The 19,096-nt window shown below is 43.8% G+C and overlaps 1 long non-coding RNA gene across 1 annotated transcript in view; it reads right to left on the bottom strand.

Annotated features, from left to right (window-relative positions):
* The window catches only part of LOC132394066 (uncharacterized), a 94,487-nt gene extending 79,274 nt beyond the window's left edge, over window positions 1-15,213 (bottom strand). The window contains exons 1-2 of the long non-coding RNA XR_009512159.1: window positions 15,188-15,213; window positions 7,097-7,236 (exon numbers count right to left, since the gene is read on the bottom strand). This is a non-coding gene — a long non-coding RNA (uncharacterized LOC132394066). The remainder of the gene's footprint in view (window positions 1-7,096; window positions 7,237-15,187) is intronic.
* Window positions 15,214-19,096: the final 3,883 nt, after the last annotated feature.

Here is a 19,096-nt window from a genome sequence, read left to right as displayed (position 1 = left end):
GGTGGTGTGGATGGTCATGCTGACTGAGGGCCCAGAGCGTGAGTGACGGAGAAGTTCAAGGTGAGTTCCAACTTGTGCACATTTGATTGTTTAATTAAAATGGGCCTTTTTCTTAACTAACCTTTTAGTTAAGTTAAGATTCATAAATTTAATTCCTTTAACCGTATGCAATGTACGGTCTGTTACTTTGTGGCATTAATTTGTAACAAGGTAGCAAATTACACAGCAACCACACAAACAGGGGTTTGGGGTGGGAGACCTGTCTCAATCCCTCGAGTTTGGTGGGACTGGACAGTGTCTTCCCTGGACTTACACGGCCAAGGAACCCGGGGGTTTCATTGTGGGGTTATTGTCTGGGATCAATTTCGTGGAATGCTGTGTGATTGCCCTCAGCATTGATGCAGTGGGTTGAGTGTTTAACCCTGTGTTGAACTACTGTCCAGTAGAGTGAATAGAATACGTGGTTATGGATGATGGAGGGGTTGAGCAGTGGTGCAAATCCACAGGGTTACCATTAATGAATGCATAGGAATTGAGTGGGGTAGACATTTGTATCCCTGAAAATTGTTAATGCGAATTTTAAGTACCATTAAAGCAGTAGGAGCAGTTACGATTATAGAGCGCATGTTTGATAAAACAGTGGGCAAAGACTTTGTTTTAGTTCAGACTAGTTATGACGTAACAGCAGAGGAACTGCATGATACTATTGGGGCCCTGGAAGATGAAGGGGGGGCCATTGGCTGTCCAGTTTCCAAGAGAAGGGGGTGTAGGGGAGAGAGCTGAACTGCAAGTCGAGTCTTGCATAGCTGGTGGCAGAAACCTCAAAGACAGGTTGCTCTCGTTTCTGCGGAGCAAGCAGAAAGAGTGGTCTAACATGGAAGGTCTAAAGAGTCCTCCAGCGAGGGGTGAGCATTCTGAGTTGGTATCGGCCCTTACCTCTCCAGCGAATAAATGGCCCAGTGCACAGGTGGAGGGCCCCAGTTATCGAAAGCTGAGAATGTTCTCAGTAATGAAGCCTAATCCTAAAGGGGAAGAGGTGCATGAGACTTGGACAGAGCAGACCTCTCAGATGCTGGCTGAGCGGTGGTGCCCTGATAACATAAAAAGACAGTAATTCGTTGAAAGTTTGAAGGGGATGGCTGCTGATGTAATGAGATCCGTAAAGACACAGAACCCCTTTGTTACCTTTGCGGGCTACATGCAAGCACTAGAAAGTGTGTTTGATGCAACGGGAAGCCCAATGGAGCTTATGACAGGGTTTCAGAATACGGTTTAGAAGAAGGGGGAGAAACTTTTCACCTATGTTTTTCAGCTAGAGGGGCAGCTGAGTTGCTTGTGGTGTGGTGGGGGGGGGGGCATTCAAAGCTGAGGTGAATGAGTTAAGAAAGAACCAAGTGGTGAAAGGCAACCAAGCACCAGACCTGATCGTTCAGGGGTATCCGAATGTCTCTCAAGACGTGCCCCACTCCCTCATCTGTCGAGCTGATCAGAGAAGTAAGAGAGGAGGGGAACACAATGGAAGTGCAGGAGGCCTTCGTCAGCAGGGTTCAATCCTTGGTTGTAGCCCCCCTTGGCTGAGGTGACCACTGATAACCCACCTCGGGAGCTCGTGGCAAACTTTAGGACTGAGATGTCTCTGTTTCTATTGATGGGTGCAACCACCCTGCGCAATAAAGCTGATAAAGCCCCTGAGGTAACGGACTGAGCAGAGGGCTGCAAGTGAATGCAGTCCTGGGAGAAGGGGAGTGGCTGGTATTGTCTATTATAACTGTGGTGAAGATGGACTTTTCAGTCGGGAATGTAAATGATGGGAAACCCCTCAGAGAGTGAACCGCCGGGTACCTAAGCAGACAGAGACGTAGGGAAACTTAGAAGTGATCCAGTGAGGGATTGGCCTGGTGTCCTGGGGTGTGGGGGAACACATTTCCAGCAATGTATCAAGGAACACCCTACAGCAAAAAGACCTGTTCCTGAAGGCTTAGTGGGACAAGCTCCAGTGTATCCCTATGGAGTGAGGGTATTTATGCTAGAGCCGTACTTGACATCGGCTCTCAGTTTACTCTGCTGTACAGTTCATTTTACAACCAGTATTTGACACATTTTCCATTAACACCATTCAGTGCTCTAGAGATCTGGGGTCGTAGTATAGATGAATATCTGGACAATGGCTACTTGTCATTGAAGCTGGAGTCTTCAGAGGCCAATGTGGGAGTAGCTGAGGTCCTTGATACATTAGAGGTGGTTTGCCGGGACCCGGTAAAGTTGGGCGATGCTTCAATTCTTGTGGGGACAAATACTCCTATTGTGAGGAAGCTAAAGGGTCCCTGCAAGGAGAGAGTTGGAGAGAGCTTCCTGAAAACATTATCCATTCACCCTGTGATCCCAAGCCGCTTTTGAGGAAGAGCATGGCCACACTGGACTGGATGATGAGCATAAACGAGGGACTTTGCACTACACCCAGTCCAAACCCATTGTGTTACAGGCTGGGGAAGTAGCTAGAGTGACAGGAATCCCCAAATGCCTAATACTGAGACCCCCTTGGTGGATGAGCCGGAAGACCATGAAGAGGAGTGATGCTTACCTGCTGGGGTACCGGTGAAGCCCGAATTGTAGAAGCCCTCAGCTGTGTAGCTGAACAGGATGACAGTGAGTGTCAGGAATGCTTCAGAGTTGGAGGTCACCCTCAGACAGGGGTTGCCAATGGCACACCTTTCACCAGTGACGGTAATGTCTAGTGTCCCTGTGAGACAAGCTGGGAAGAGACTCTCTCCGAAAAAGGGAAAGTTGACTGCTGAGTTATTTGACTTTAGAGACTCCCCGCTACCTGGCGGTTGGAAGAAGAGGTTGATAGAGAAGATACTGAAGCTGGAAGATGTCTTTTCTACTGTTGAGTTTTATGTGGGTTGTTCCAAGAGCACTTGCTGCACCATCCGGGTGACTGAGGACATCCCGTTCAGAGAAAGGTTGTGGCAACTGCTGCCTGCAGAGGTGCAGGACATCTGGCAGCATCAGTGGAAGTTGAAGGAAGGCCTCATGCGCCTCCAGTTGTGGTGGCCAAGAAAAAGAATGGGAAGGTATGGATGTGTGTAGATTATTGGATTCTAACAGGTTACAGTCCCTGACCAGCATATGGTCCTGAGAACTGAGGACTCGCTGTCCTACCTGAGTGGTGCGGTGGTTCAGTGAGCAGGACTTGAGGAGCGGGTATTATCAGATCCCTATGAGTAAGGGTGACAAAGAGAAGATGACATTCATATGTCCATTGGGATTCTTCCAGATCGAAAGAACGCCCCAGGGCATATCGGGAACCCCTGTGACTTTCCAGTGCATCACGGAGAAAAAGGTGAGGGATATGAACTTGCCTGAGGTATTGGTGCACCTGGATGATCTTATAGTGTTTGGGTTTACCTTGGAGGAACATGAAGTGAGGTTACTGAAGGTGCTAGGCTGCCTGAAACCTGAAGGGTTAAAACTTTCCCTGGACAAGTGCCAGTTCTGCTAGACGTCTGTCAGCTATGTTGGGCACACAGGCTCATGAGACGGAGTAGCTACAGATCCATCTTGTGGTGATGACATGTCTGAGGCCCCAGACTGTGGGAGCCTTGTGCTCATTCCTTGGATTCTGGGTGTACTATCGGAGGCTTGTGAAAGACTACTCTAAAGTGAGTCACCCTTTAAATTAGCTTCTGTGTGCTTACCCTTCCTTGTAGAAGAAAGGGAAGATGAAAGGATAGGATGGTAAAGATTATCTACCTCCTTCAGAGCCTTTTGGAGCAAGATGGGATGTAAAATGCCAGGAGGCCTTTCAGTTGCTGAAGGAGCTGCTGTTGAAAGTGTTTGTGCTGCCTTTTGCACACACCTGGTTGCCATATGTTTTGCATACAGATGCCAGCAGAGAGGGCTTAGGGGCATTCTATATCAGGATCAAGGCACAGGGTTGGGAGCTTCCACGTTTGTCAGCCAGAGTCTCTCCCCTCTGAGCGAAAATACCCCATGCACAAATTGGAGTTCCTGGCATTAAAATGGGCTGTGGTGGATAAACTAAGAGGCTATCTATATCGTGCCAAGTTTGAGGTGAGGACAGACAACAATCCATTAACCTATATCCTGACCTCCTCGAAATTGGATGCCACATGCCATTGGTGTCTGGTGACATCATCTGCCTATGATGTCAGCCTGAAGTATGGGGAGTCGGAGCATTGATGCTGATGCGTTGTCCCGATGTGCACATGAAGGGCTGGATGGGGACGGAGAATGGAAGAGTATTCCTGCACCTGGAGTCAAAGTCATCTGCCAGTTTTCCATCATGGGGAAGGCAGAGGGAAGGCAAGTGTAGAATGGAGCAGTAGATCATTTGGGAGCTTCTGATGGTGCCATTCGACAAGCTTACTGCAACCTGACTGCTCTCAAGACAAAGCAGGTGCCAGGATTCAGCCTTGGAGAAGTGCAGCCGCTCAGCGCGATGACGTGTGTATTGGTACTGTTTGGCCAGTGGTTATGAAACATGACCCAAGCAGACAAGATGAAACACTCTGCAGTGTCTCTACTACTGAGCAACTGGCCCAGACTGAAGTTGAGGAACCCGATTCTAACTGGGTCATGTCGCCTCCAGACCAACCTCGGCATTCACAGCTGCTTCAGCCGAAGAGGTTGTGTTGAAGTCACTTCATGATGATAGAAAACCTACAGCACAATACAGTCCCTTTGGCCTACAAAGTTGTGCCGAACATGTACTTACTTTAGAAGTTACCTAGGGTTACCCATAGCCCTCTATTTTTCAAAGCTCCATGTACCTGTCCAGGAGTCTTTTAAAGGACCCTATCGTATCCATCTCCACCACCGTCGCCGGCAGCCCATTCCACGCACTCACCGCTCTCTGCATATGCTTTTATGTTGTATTAGATTTCCCTTGTCAAGCATCATTGCATCATTCTCCCTTTATAATATTTCTTCTTCTTTGTGAGATATGTAACCTGTGCCTTCCAAATTACTTCCAGCAAGTGCAGCCATTGCTGTTTGCTGTCATCGCTGCTAGTGGCCCCTTCCAATCAGCTTTGGCCAGCTCCTATCATACCTCTATAATTCCCTTTACTCCGCTGTAATACTGATACACCTGACTTTAGCTTCACCGTCTCAAGTTGTAGGGTGAATTCTATAATATTATGATCCCTGGCTCCTGAGTGTTCCTTTACCTTAACCACTCTAATCAAATCGGGATCATTACACAACACCCAATCAAAATAACCTTACCCCTGGTTCGCTCAAACAGAAAATGTTCTGAAAAGCATATTATAGGCATTGTACAAATCCTTTTTCTTGGGATCCAGTAGCAACCTGTCTACCTGCATATTGAAATCCCCCATGACTATCATAACATTACTCTTCTTACATGCCTTTTCTATTTCCCATTGTAATTGGTAGCCCATATCCTGGCCACTGCTCAGAGGCTTGTGTATAACTTCCTTTAGTCATTTCACCCTTGCAGATTCTTAATTCTATCTACAAAGATTCTACATCTTCTGGTCATATGCTACCTCCTTCTAAGATTTGATTATATTTCTTACCAAGAGAGCCATGCCATCTATTCTGCCTACATGTGTGTCTTCACTACAACATATATCCTTAGATGTTAGGCTCCCATCTGTAATCTTCTTTCAGCCATGGCTTAGTGATGGCCACAACATCATACTTGCCAATCTCTAACTGTGCGACAAGATCATCTACCTTATTCCGTATACTGCATGCATTCAAATATAACACCTCCAGCCCTGTATTCATCACCTTTTTCAATTTTGTTCCCAAGTTGCACTGTAACTCATCCCACTGACTGCAATGTTGCTCTATCATCTGCCTGTGTTTGTTGACAATTTCACTACACACTGCATCTGATTGTATGCCAACTGCCCCGTCCTCAGTCCCACCTCTTCAGCTACCTTTTCCCTGCCAAATTAGTTTAAACCCTCCTCAACTGCCGTGGTGAACTTGCCCACAAGGATATTGCCCCCTCCCTTGGGTTTAGGTGTAATCATTCCCTTTGGAACAGATCATACCTTCCCCAGAGGAAATCCCAATGATCCAGAAATCTGAACCCCTGCCTCTGCACCAGTTCCTCAGCCACACATTCATCTGCCAAGTCATTTTATTCCTACCCTCACTGGAGCGTGGCATAGTCGAGGTCTCGTTTTTCAGCTTTATACTGTACTTAACTCCATGAATTCTCTCTTCAGAACCTACTTCCTTTTCCTTCCTATGTCATTGATGCCATTATGTACCAAGACTTCTGGCTGCTCCCCCTCCCCCTTTAGAATGCCGTGAACATGATCTGAGGCATCTTTGACCCTGGCGCCTGGGAGGCATTCCATCCATCCGGGTGTCTCTTTCCTGTTCAGAGAATCTCGTGTCTACTTCTCCAACTATGGAATCCCCCATCACTACTGCAATCCTCTCCTCCCCTCCCCCTTCCCTTCTGAGCCACAGCACCAGACTAAGTGACAGAGACCCATTCTATTACCACTGCAATAGTATCCAAAGTGGTCTATGTTTTGTTGAGAATGCCCACAGGGATACTCTGTATTGGTTATCCTTTACCTTTCTCTCTCCTGATAGTTACCCATGTAACTGTCTCACGTGGCTTAGGGGTGACTACCTCCCTGCAGGTCTTATCTATCACCTTCTCATTTACCCTCATGAGCTGAAGGTCATTGAGCTGCAGCTCCAGTTCCTTAACACTTTCTCTGAGGAGCTGCACCTCAGTGCACCTGGTGCAGATGTGGTTATCCGGGTGGCTGGAGGTCTCCTGGAATTCTCACCTCTCACACAAAGAACACAACACAGCTCCTGGATTCATCGTCACTGCACTAACTGTGCACTAACAGATGAAGAATGAAAAAGAAACTTACCTTGCCTAAGCCTGTTTTCACTCAAGCATGTTGAGCCAAAGCTTACCCTCTCTAACAGTAGTCCATTCACACAATTGCTGCTCCACTTGTCCCTACCTTATTTTTATATGCCCTTGCTAATGCATCGTGATTCGATTGGGCCACCGGAAAAAAGTCAAAAGCCTGTGAACACTACTTTTTAAAATGCTTGCTCCTACCTGTGTGGAGCCTCCTCTGTCCATAAGATTGGGCTGCCAGGAAAAGTGTATATAACAAGATTTGATGCCTGAGTTTCCTGAGGAGGTCTGAAGGCACATGGCTAATATTCCATTGAAAACAATGAGTTGTAAGGAATGACCTAAAGTGGAAAAAAACGATACAGATTGGGAGGTTGTAACATTGAATCTGGTTTGTGAGTCTGAGGCAGAAAACACTGACTGCAAATAAGTATATTAATCATTTGTTTACACGGAGTAAAAAATCAGTCAAACGTTCATGCTTCTCAACTAACAGAAAGTACAAAGTTAAATATTCAACATACGTTCAACCAACATATTTAATTAAAAGTGCATGCGGAACATACCTGCCCAGTAACTATGTGCACCACTTGGAGGCATTTGAAAATAAAAAGGATGTTGACATGACAATCGAACACTGGTGAAGAACTGATTGGTCATAATACTGTTACGTCTGTAGCCCCCTCCTTTGTGAGAATCGCCAGATCACTGTTGGGTTGAGTCAAAAGGGGGCTCAAGACATGAGGGGGAGACGTGCAGGATGTCACGTTTCTCCCCTCCATAGCGATGTAAAGCTACGGGACATGGCCATTGTCTCTTGGAGACAGATTTGTGGATTGAGATGCTCTGCTACGTGAACGCCCTCAGGCAAAGTGGGCTGGTTGAGGGAGAGATTGCATCACCCTCCAACCTGATTGACATCTACGACCCTGCGAGTCAGAATAAAAGAGGGGCTGTAGGAACAACCCCTCAGACACACCAGAAGAAACGTTAAGTGACCACGTAACAGCAGACGGTCATCAGAAACCAAGCCACGTGCGTTCAATTCCGTGGCTGGAATTGGTGGCTGAAACGACCGAAAACTGCTTTTTAGCTAACAACGGGGAAACCCGCTCCCCTGACTCAACGGATTGGCATCATAAAAGACTTGGGCAAGTTTAAATGCCTCCCTCTCTTAAACCCAAAACGCTGCAGCCTGAATGAGCTAATGACTTTTATATTTCCATCGGACAATACACTATCCCCTAGACAACGATAGAGTTACGTTTTATTGGTTATGATCATACCTGTGCTTTAGATTTAGTATTGACGACGTATATTATCTGTATGTTTGCATTAATCTTATTTTTGTGCCCCGTTATCAATAAATACTTTTAAAAATAGTACCATCAGACTTCAACGGACCTCTCTATCTTTGCTGGTAAGTGATCCAGTTAAGGGAACTCGTAACAATACAAATTAGGATAGAAGTTATTTGCTGACCATTTTGTGTAGAAAAGGATGAGGGAGGCCAGCGAAGAATCTCTTATAAGAGACAATTATCAAGGTTGCAGAGACGCAATAAGAGTTTCAGCAATAGATTAGCTATGGCAGAGATAGAATAGTCTTAGCTGTGGTGCAGTTATGCAATTCTGGCATTCATAATGGGGTTAAAAATACCTGATCACAATTATTTTCTTCTACAGTTTATTGGCTTTAAAATAACCATATAACAATTACAGCATGGAAACAGGCCATCTCAGCCTTTCTAGTCCATGCTGAAAGCTTACTCTCACCTAGTCCCACTGACCCACACTCAGCCCATAACCCTCCATTCCTTTCCTGTCCATGTACCTATCCAATTTTACTTTAAATGACAATACTGAACCTGCCTCTACCACCTCTTCTGGAAGCTTGTTCCACACAGCTACCACAGCTACAGCTACAGCTACAGCTACAGCTCTGAAATTCCCCCTCGTGTTACCCTTAAACTTTTGCCCCCTAACTCTCAACTCATGTCCTCTTGTTTGAATCTTCCCTACTCTCAATGGAAAAGGCCTATTCACGTCAACTTTATCTATCCCCCTCATAATTTTAAATACCTCTATCAAGTCTCCCCTCAACCTTCTACGCTCCAAAGAATAAGGACCTAACTTGTTCAACCTTTCCCTGTAACTTAAAGTAAAATAGTATTTTGTATCCTCAAAGCTAACTTTGAAGTCCTTTAAATATTACAAATTTCGATTGCAAAACTTTCAATGTTGTTGGCTTTCCCTATTGAACAACACAACTTCTCTATATCAATATGTGCTACTCTATGGATATTTAGCTGGGTCTTGCAGTTGCTAGCACTCATAGTTGTGACCTTGCAGGCAGCTCTTAAAGTGCTATTTCACCATCGCAGTTACACTCTCCCAATTAATCTCAAAGCCTGCTGCTTTAAAGAAAGGATAACACATGACAGAAGACAAAGGGGTAGGTCTGAGAGACCTGCACAGACTGGTAAAGAATAGTTTCACTTTTGTTTGTATTATTGTGCGGTGAGGAGTGACTTGAGTGGTTATCTTGCCGCTAATTTTCTCTTTCTTACTCATGCAGTGAGTATGGTAGAAAAGTGCATTGCAATTACTCACCCTGACAACAACTCCCAAAACCAAGATTGAAAAGGGCCTCAAGGGTACAAGGGAAAGCAAGACACTATTCTGTCCTGGAAATATATATCACTAATCCTTCATCATCATTGGGCTTAATTTTTTCAGACCCTCTACTCAAATATGATGTGGGAATTCTTTCATCAGAAAGACTGCAATGGCTTGAGATTGTGACTGTTACATCATCATATGGGCATTAAAGGATGCACAATTAGTGAAACACAGAGCCTTAAGACCCTCTCCCCCACTCCTGACTATCCTGCAGTTGAATGTAGTCATTGAAAAATTAAATTAAGGATCTCCGAGCAAGACTGTTGTGTACTTTGCTTTACAGAAACATGACTCACCACTGCTATTTTGGACACAGGGCTGCATCCCGAGCGCTTCACCATACACTACAAAGACAGGACAGCTGGGTCCTTTAAAGTTAGAAAAGGTGGAGTATGCTTCCTGATTAACTCATCATGGTTTCAATCCTACTCACCTGACCTGGAACATCTAGCAGCTCAGTGTCATTCATTTTATCTGCCAAGGGAGTTTTCCACTATCATCCTGGAGCAGCGTGCATTCCACCTCTGACCAGCATCAGACAGCCACTGGGGGAGCTGAGCTGAAAGAGCTCACCCTGATGATGCCTTGTCTATCTTTGTGGGGGATTTCAACCAGGCCAACTTGAATGAATTTTTGAACAACTACCACCAAAGTACTAGTTGTGAAGCCGACTCTGAAGCCACTATCAAAAATGCATACCGTGCCATCCCATGTCCTCAATTGGCCGTACTTCTATTCCCAGCATACAGGCAGAGACTAAAGACCATAGCTCCAGTAGCGAGGACCAAGAAGGTCTTGTCAAGTGAGGCAGAGAGCGATTAAAGGGCAGAATGAGCAATTTCAAGTTCCTGGGTGTCAACATCGCTGAAGATCTACCCTGGGCCCAACATATTTATGCAATTACAGTGAAGGCATGATAGTCGCTATATTTAATTAGGAGTTTGGGGAGACTTGGTATAACACTAAAGACTCTTGTAAGTTTTTACAGATGTGTCTTGGAGAGCATTCTAACTGGTTGCATCATCGTCTGGTATGGAGGGGCCACTACATAGGATTGGAAAAAACTACATAATGTTGCAAACTCAGCCAGCTGCATCATAGCACTTGTCTTCCCATGAGATATTTTTAAAAGCAATGCCTCATAAATGCTTCGTATTGTTGGGAGTGGGCTAGTGGTGAGAGTAGGTGTGTCAGGCTTTGGCTCAAAGGAGGCCTCAGCTCGGAAGAGCCATTGGCTCCAGGTAAATTTCTGTTAAGGTTCCCTTTTTCTCTCTCTGTTGCTGTACTTAGTGTAGTAAATGGCCGTTGTGTGTTCTTCATGCCAGATGTTGGAGTCCTGGGAGACCCAGACTCTTCCAAGGAATTACATCTGCATGAGGTGCATCCAGCTGCAGCTCCTTGAAGACCGTGTTAGGGATCTGGACAACAGCTGAATGACCTTGGGCTTGTATAGCAGAGTGATGAGATAATCGATCAGAGTTACAGGGAAGTAGTCACTCCAAAGCTGCAGGAGGCGAACAGCTGGGTGACTGTCAGAAGAAATGGGAATGTGAATAGGCAGTTAGCGCAGAGCACCCTGTGGCCATTCCCCTTAAAAATAAGTATACCATTTTGGATACTTTTGTGGAGGATGACTGCCCGGGGGAATGCTACAAAGCCTGGGTTACTGGCACTGAGCATGGGTCCATGGTGCAGAAGGGAAAGAGAGAGAAGAAGGGAGCAATAGAGATAGGAGACTCAACAGAGGAAGAGGCAGAAGATTCTGTGGATGTGAGTGGGACATCCACATGCTATGTTGCCGCCCAGGTGCCAGGGTCAGGAGCATCTCAGATCGTGTCCACAGCATTTTAGAGAGGGAGGGAGAGCAGCCGGATGCCTTGGTACATATTGGTACCAATGACTTGGGAAGGAAAAGCATTGAGGTCCTGAAGAGTGAATTTAGAGAGTTAGGCAGAAACCTGAGAAGCAGTTTCTCCAGAATAGTGATTTCTGGATTGCTATCTGTGCCACGTGCTAGTGAGAGTAGAAACAGGATGACTTGGCAGATAAATGCATGGCTGAGAAGCTGGTGCAGGGGGCAGGACTACAGGTTCTTGGGTCATTGGGATCTCTACTGGGGGAGGTATGACCTGTACAAAAGTGAACGGTTGCACCTGAACCCGAGGGGAGAGTTGTTGGGGAGGGTTAAAACTAATTTGGCAGTGGGTGGATGAGGGGACTCAGGATAGGATGGATGAAAAAAAAACAAAGATAGTGCGCAGTCAGACTGCCAGGAAGGGTAGGCAAATGATAGGACAAAACTCAGTTGGGAACCGAATGTCCAAGGTTACATGTTGTATGAGAAGGATAGGAAGGTAGGCAGAGGGGCTGTCGTGGCTCTGCTAGTAAAGAATGACATCAAATCAGTAGAAAGTTGTGACATAGGATCAGAAGATGTTGAATCCTTTGTGGGTTGAGCTAAGAAACTGCAAGGGTAAAAGGACTCTGATGGCAGTTATATACAGGCCTCCCAACAGTAGCTGGGGTATGGACCCCAGATTACAACGGGAAATAGAAAAGGTATGTCAAAAGGGCAATGTTATGATAGTCATGAGAGATTTTAACATGCAGGTTGATTGGGAAAATCAGGTCGGTAATGGATCTCAAGAGAGTGAGTTTGTTGAATGCCTGAGAGATGGCTTTTTAGAGCAGTTTGTCTTTGAGCCTACTAGGGGATCTGCTGGACTGGATTGGGTATTATGCAATGAACCAGAGGTGATTAGAGAACTTAATGTAAAAGAGTCAGTGATCACAATTTGATTGAGTTCAACTTGAAATTTGATAGGGTGGAAGTAAAGTCTGACATAGCAGTATTTCAGTTGAAGGAAATTACAGTGGTATGAGAACGCAGTTGGCCAAAGTAAATTGGACGCAGCTGCTGCCAGGAATGACAGCAGAGCAGTAATGGTGTGAGTTTCTGGGAAAAATGAGGAAAGTGCAGGATAAATGTATTCCAAAAACAAAGAAATATTCAAATGGCAAAATAGTACAACCATTGGTGATGAGGGAAGTTAAAGCCAATGTAAAAACAAAAGAGAGGATGTACAACAATGCAATAATTAGCAGGAAGATAGAAGATTGGGAAGCTTTTAAAAACCTACAGAGAGAAACTAAAAGAATCTTAGAAGGAAAAAGATGAAATATGAAAGCAAGCTAGCAAACAATATCAAAGAGGACAGTGAAAGTTTTTGCAAGTATGTAACAAAAAGAGATGAGAGTGGATATAGGACTGCTGGAAAATGCGGCCAGAGAAGTAATAATGGGGGACAAAGAGATGGCAGATGAACTAAGTGAGTATTTTGCATTAGTTTTCACTGTGGAAGACACTAGCAGTGTGTCAGATGTTGCCATGTGTGAAGGAAAATAAGTGAGTGCAGTTACTATTACAAGAGAGGAGATGCTCAAAAAGATGAAAGACCTCAGGGTATATAAGTCACCCGGACCAGATGATCTGCACCATAAAGTTCCGAAAGAAGTAGCATTAGAGATTGTAGAGGCATTTTCAATGATCTTTCTAAAAATCACTGGAATCTGTCCTGATGCCAGAGGACTGGAAAATTGCAAAAGTCACTCCACTCTTTAAGAAAGGAGGAAGGCAGCAAAAAGGAAATTATAGACAAGTTATCCTGAACTCAGTAGTTGGGAAGATGTTGGAGTCAATTGCTGGGGATGAGATTACGGAGTACTTGGTAACACAGGACAAGAGAGGACAAAGTCAGCATGGTTTCCTTAAGGGAAAATCTTGCCTGACAAAACTGTTGGAATCCTTTGAGGAGATTGAATTGAATTGAATTAAATTGAATTGACTTCATCACCTATATCTTTCACACACGAGAGTTGTAAAAATTTTTGCATTACGTATCCATCTAAATGTGCAATGTGCAATCATAGTAATGTATAATAGAACATAGAACATAGAATAGTACAGACATTATAGGCCCTTCAGCTCACAATGTTGTGCCAACCCTCAAACCCTGCCTCCCATATAATCCCCCACTTTAAATTCCCCCATATACCTGCCTAGTAGTCTCTTAAATTTCACTAGTGTATCTGCCTCTACCATGGACTCAGGCAGTGCATTCCATGCACCAACCACTCTCTGAGTGAAAATTCCTCTAATATCCCCCTTGAACTTCCCACCCCTTAACTTAAAGCCATGTCCTCTTGTATTGAGCAGTGGTGCCCTGGGGAAGAGGCACTGGCTGTCCACTCTATCTATTCCTCTTAATATCTTGTATGATAATTTATAATAAATAGAACAGTCAATGTAATATAGAGTACACTCAAATCAGCGTGAGTTCATCATTCTGATAGCCTGGTGGAAGAAGCTGTCCCAGAGTCTGTTGGTTTTGGCTATTACGGTCCGGTACCACTTCCTGGATGATAGCTGCTGGAATAGATTGTGGTTGGGAGGGCTTGGGTCCCCAATGATCCTACGGGCCCTTTTTACACACCTGTCCTTGTAGATGTCCTGAATCATGGGAAGTTCACAACTACAGATATGCTGGGCTGTCCACACTACTCTCTGCAGTGCCCTGTGATTAAGTGGGGTACAGTTCCCATACTAGTTAGTGATGCATCCAGTCAGGATGCTCTCAATAGTGCCCCTGTAGAAAGTTCTTAAGATTTGGGGGCCCATACCAAACTTCCTCAACCATCTGAGGTGAAAGAGGCGCTGTTGTGCCTTTTGGCACCACACAGCTGATGTGCACAGAGCACCTAATGTCCTCGGCGATGTGGATGCTGAGGAACTTGAAGCTGGTTACCTTCTCAACCCCAGATCCATTGACGTCAATAGGGGTTAGCCCGTCTCATTCCTACTATAATCCACAACCAGCTCCTTTGATTTTGCAACATTGAGGGTAAGGTTGTTTTCTCGACACCACTCTGTCAGAGAGATGACTTCTTCCCTGTAGGCCAGCTCGTTATTGTTTGACAAAAGGCCAATCAATGTAATGACATCGGCAAACTTAATTTGTAGATTGGAGCTGTGGGTGGCGATACAGTCATGGGCATACAGGGGTAAAGGAGGGGACTCAGTACACAGCCCTGAGGGGCTCCTGTATTGAGAGTCAGAGGGTTGGAGGTGAGGAAGCCCACTCTTACAACCTGCTGGCGATCTGACAGGAAGTTCAGGACGCAGCTGCACAAAGCAGGGTGAAGGCCGAGGTCTCTGAGCTTCTTGTCGAGCCTGGATGGAATTATGGTGTTGAATGCTGAACTGTAGTCCAAAAACAGCTTTCTCACATAAGCATCCTTCTTCTCCAGATGTGTAAGGATGGTGTGTAGAGCAGTGGCTATTGCGTCATCTGTTGATCAGTTATGTCGGTAGGTGAAATGTAGTGGGTCTAGTTTGGATGGTATCAAACTGCAGATGTAATCCTTGACCAGCCTCTCAAAGCATTTGCTTATTATTGAGGTGAGTGCTACAGGACGCCAGTCGTTCAGGCATGTTACCTTGGTCTTTTTTGGTAATTTGAAGCAGGAGGGCACTCTACACTGGGAGAGGGAGAGATAAAAAATGTCTGTAAACACACCTGCCAGTTATGCTGTGCACATCCTGAGTACTCACCCTGGGATGCCTCCTGGACCCGCAGCCTTGTGACTGTCCACTTGTTGGAAATGTCTGTGTTCTTCTGCCTCAGAGAGGACCAGGTTACAGGATGTAGTGGTGGCAAGCAGGATAGATAAAGGGGATGTAGTGGCTGTTATTTGTTTGGACTTTCAGAAGGCCTTTGCAAAGGTGCCATACATGAGGCTGTTTACCAAGTTAAAATCCCATAGTATTACAGGAAAGTTACTAGCATGGTTAGAGCATTGGCTAATTGGTAGGAGGCAGAGAGTGGGAATAAAAGGATCCTTTTCTGGTCAGCTGCCAGTGGCTAGTGGTGTTCAGAAGGGATCAGTGTTGGGACTACTTCTTATTATGCTGTATATCAATAATTTAGATGATGGAACAAATGGCATTATTACCAAGTTTGCAGATGATATGAAGATTGGTGGAGGGGCAGGTAGTGTTGAGGAAACAAGTGAGCTGTGGAAGGACTTAGACAGGTTAGGGGAATTGGCAAGAATGTGCCATAGGAAATATAATGTTGGAAAATGCCTGATCATGCAATTTTGTAGTAGAACCAAACATGCCGACAACTCTCTATATGGGGAGAAAATCAAAAAATCAGAGATGAAAAGGGTCTTGGGAGTCCTTGTGCAGAACACCCTAAAGGTTAACTTGCAGGTTGAGTCAGTGATGATGAAGGCAAATGCAATGTTAGCATTCATTTCAAGAGGTCTTGAATCCAAGAGCAGAGATGTGTTGCTGAGTCTTTACAAGGTACTGGTGAGACCTCACCTTGAGTATTGTGAACAGTTTTGGGCTCTTTATCTAAAAAAAATGTGCTGGCATTGGAGAGGGTCCAGAGGCTGTTCACAAGGATGATTCAGGGAATGGAAGGGTTATCATATGAGGAACATTTGATGGCTCTGGGTCTGTACTTACTGGAACTTAGAAGGATGATGGAGGATCTCATTGAAACCTTTCAAATGTTAAACATCCTAAACAAAGTGGATGTGGAAAGGATGTTTCCCATGGGGAGCAGTCTAGGACAAAAGGGCACAACCTCAGGATAGAGGGGTGTCCATTTAAAACAGAGATGCGGAAAAATTTCTTTGGTTAGAGGGTGGTGAATCTTTTGGAATTTGTTTCCACAGGCAGCTATGGAGCCAGGTCATTGGATGTATTTAAGGTGGAGATTAATAGGTTCTTGATTGGAAGTGGCATCAAAGATGACAGAGAGAAAGCCAGGGAATGGGGTTGAGGAGGTGAAAAATAGTCAGCCATGATTAAATGGCTGAGCACATTCGAAGGGGCAAATAGCCTAATTCTGCTCTTATGTCTTCTGGTCTTATGGTCTTATAAAGGCAGCATCCATTATTAAGTAACCCCATCACCCAGGACATGACTTTTTGTCATTGCTTCCATCAAGGAGGAGGTAATGGAGCCTGAAGACATACACTTAGCATTTTAAAAATAGTTTCTTCCTCTTTGCCATCAGATTTCTGAATGCACAATGAACCCTTGTACACTACCTCATTTTTTTCATTTTTGTACAACTTATTTAATTATTTAAAATATATTTATTTTACAGTAACATATACTTTATATTACTATGCATTGTAATGTACTGCTGCCACAAAACAACAAATTTCACAACATTTGCCAATGATATTAAACAAGGTTCTGATTCTGATTAATGCAAGCCTTGCCAGTAAAGCCCAGGTTTTAAAATGGCTGAAAATAATTTAAAAATTATTGAGTGCTCCTCTCAGTCAGCTGAACATACCTGGGAATAGATCATAGGGAGACCTTGCACAATATTCATCAGAGACCGATATAATTGCACACAAGGGAATGAAAGCATGAGTAGGCTACCAGGCTCCTCAAACTTGTCCTGAATTTAGTATGATCATGTCTGCTCTGTTCCAAGTCTCAGCTTCTCAGGATCTGATTCACATTTGGCACAGTTTTAAATCTATTCAATATATGTGTACTGCCATTAATTAATTAATTAATTCCTGCTTCTATATCATGTATTGTATTGAACTGTTGCTAAGTTAACAAATTTCATGACACCTGCTGCTGTTAATAAATCTGGTTCTCATTCTGATGACAACTGTTCTGCATGTTACTGCAAGAAACTGCGAAGTTTTGCAACAGCAGCAGTACAATACATGATATATACAAAGTACATATATATATATATATATATAGCTATAAGTTACAATAAGAAATATATTTTAAAAAGTAGTTAAAAAGAGAGAAAAATAGTGAGGTGATGTTCTTGTTTCATGGACCATTCAGAAAATATATTGGCAGAAGAGAAGCAGCTGTTCCTGAAACATTGAGCGTCTGACTTCAGACTCCTGTACCTCCTCCCTGAAAGTAGTAATGAGAATTGAGCATTCTAATACAATGAACATAAATTAAAATAATATCTTCAATACTTTGTATAACATCTTGCACATAATGGTTTTACTTATTTCACATGGGTCATTAGTTTAATTTAAAGAAATATTTAAAAGTTTTGTGTAATGCTGGTTGTTAAGTCCTAACTATTTTCCCTTACACTCTCAAAATTAGGACATTGGTGTAGAGCACTGTTGGGTATTTATTAAACATAGCCAATAGACAAAGGCAAATACTGAAAATCAACATTCAATAAATCACCATTAAGGCCCCAGAGAATAAATAGCCCTAGGAGCAATGTAAAGCAAACATTTACAGACATTAGCATACCCTGTAAATGTCCAAATTAGTCATCTTTTACCTACAGGTATTGTAATGCCAACCAGATTATCCTCCAGTTCCACGGTATAAATAACCCCAAACTTTATTTAAAGCCTTATTTGTCTTATTTAAAGCAAATGGCATTTCATCCTGTAAACATTCTGGATAGTTATTATTCACTGTCATGCAGTAAATATCATAACAGATACGGTCAAAATAGCATTGTTCAGTGTATTCAAACTTAAGAACAAATAAGATCAGAAATAGAGTCTGCTCAGCCATTCATAGACTATTTCTATTTTACGTCGCTTATCTGTCCTCTCTCCATATCACTTGATTTCTCTAATATTCAAAGATCTATTATTCTCAGTTTTGAATGAGCCTCCACAAGTTGCAGATGGTGACAGGGAGGCATACAGGAGTGAAACAGGTCATCGAGTTGAGTGATGTCGCAACAATGACCTGACATGCAGCATCAGCCAAAGGAAGGAATTGATTGTGGATTTCAGGAAGGTGAGGTTGGGAGAACAGGCACCACTCCTCACTGAGGAGTCTGTCATAGAAAGGGTGAGTACATTCCTTTGTGTTGACATTTTGGATGATCTATCCTGGGCCCAACACATTGGTGCAAACATAAAGAAGGAATCCAGTGGTTTTACTTTCTTAGGAGTTTAAGGACAGTTGGTTCTTCACTAAAGACTCTTGTATATTTTTATAGATATATGATGGATAGCTTTCTGACTGAAAGTCTGCTATAGAGCCTCGAAATAGCAGGCTTGCAGGGAATGTAGACTCAGTCCATTCCATCACAGGTCTCCACCATCAAGAGCATCTTCAAGTGATGGTACTTCTAGAAGGTGGTAAAGACGCATTCTTTGCCTGGAAGCAACTTGCATCTCTTCAGGAAGAGCAATATGCATAGATCTGTTTATTGTCAACGTATTTTTATAATGGGATTAGAATGGGCCCTTTGCCCCGCGATATTAAAATATGTTATAATGAAAATAGTATGTTTTTGCTGTTAATAGTTCCTTGTAATTATAGTCACTGTATTTCTCTTGCTCACTCCTCCAGTATTTCACTTTGTTATGAATAGTTTTCAACAGACAAGTAAAATTTAATCTTGTTATGCCTGGAAACTTTTCCCTATCAGAGGAAGATAAAACGAAGGACATAGATTTAGGGTAACGAGTTAGA

This window comes from Hypanus sabinus, chromosome 5, assembly GCF_030144855.1.
Source record: "Hypanus sabinus isolate sHypSab1 chromosome 5, sHypSab1.hap1, whole genome shotgun sequence".
Lineage (NCBI taxonomy): Eukaryota > Metazoa > Chordata > Chondrichthyes > Myliobatiformes > Dasyatidae > Hypanus > Hypanus sabinus.
This window is presented reverse-complemented; position numbering and strand designations above follow the sequence as displayed.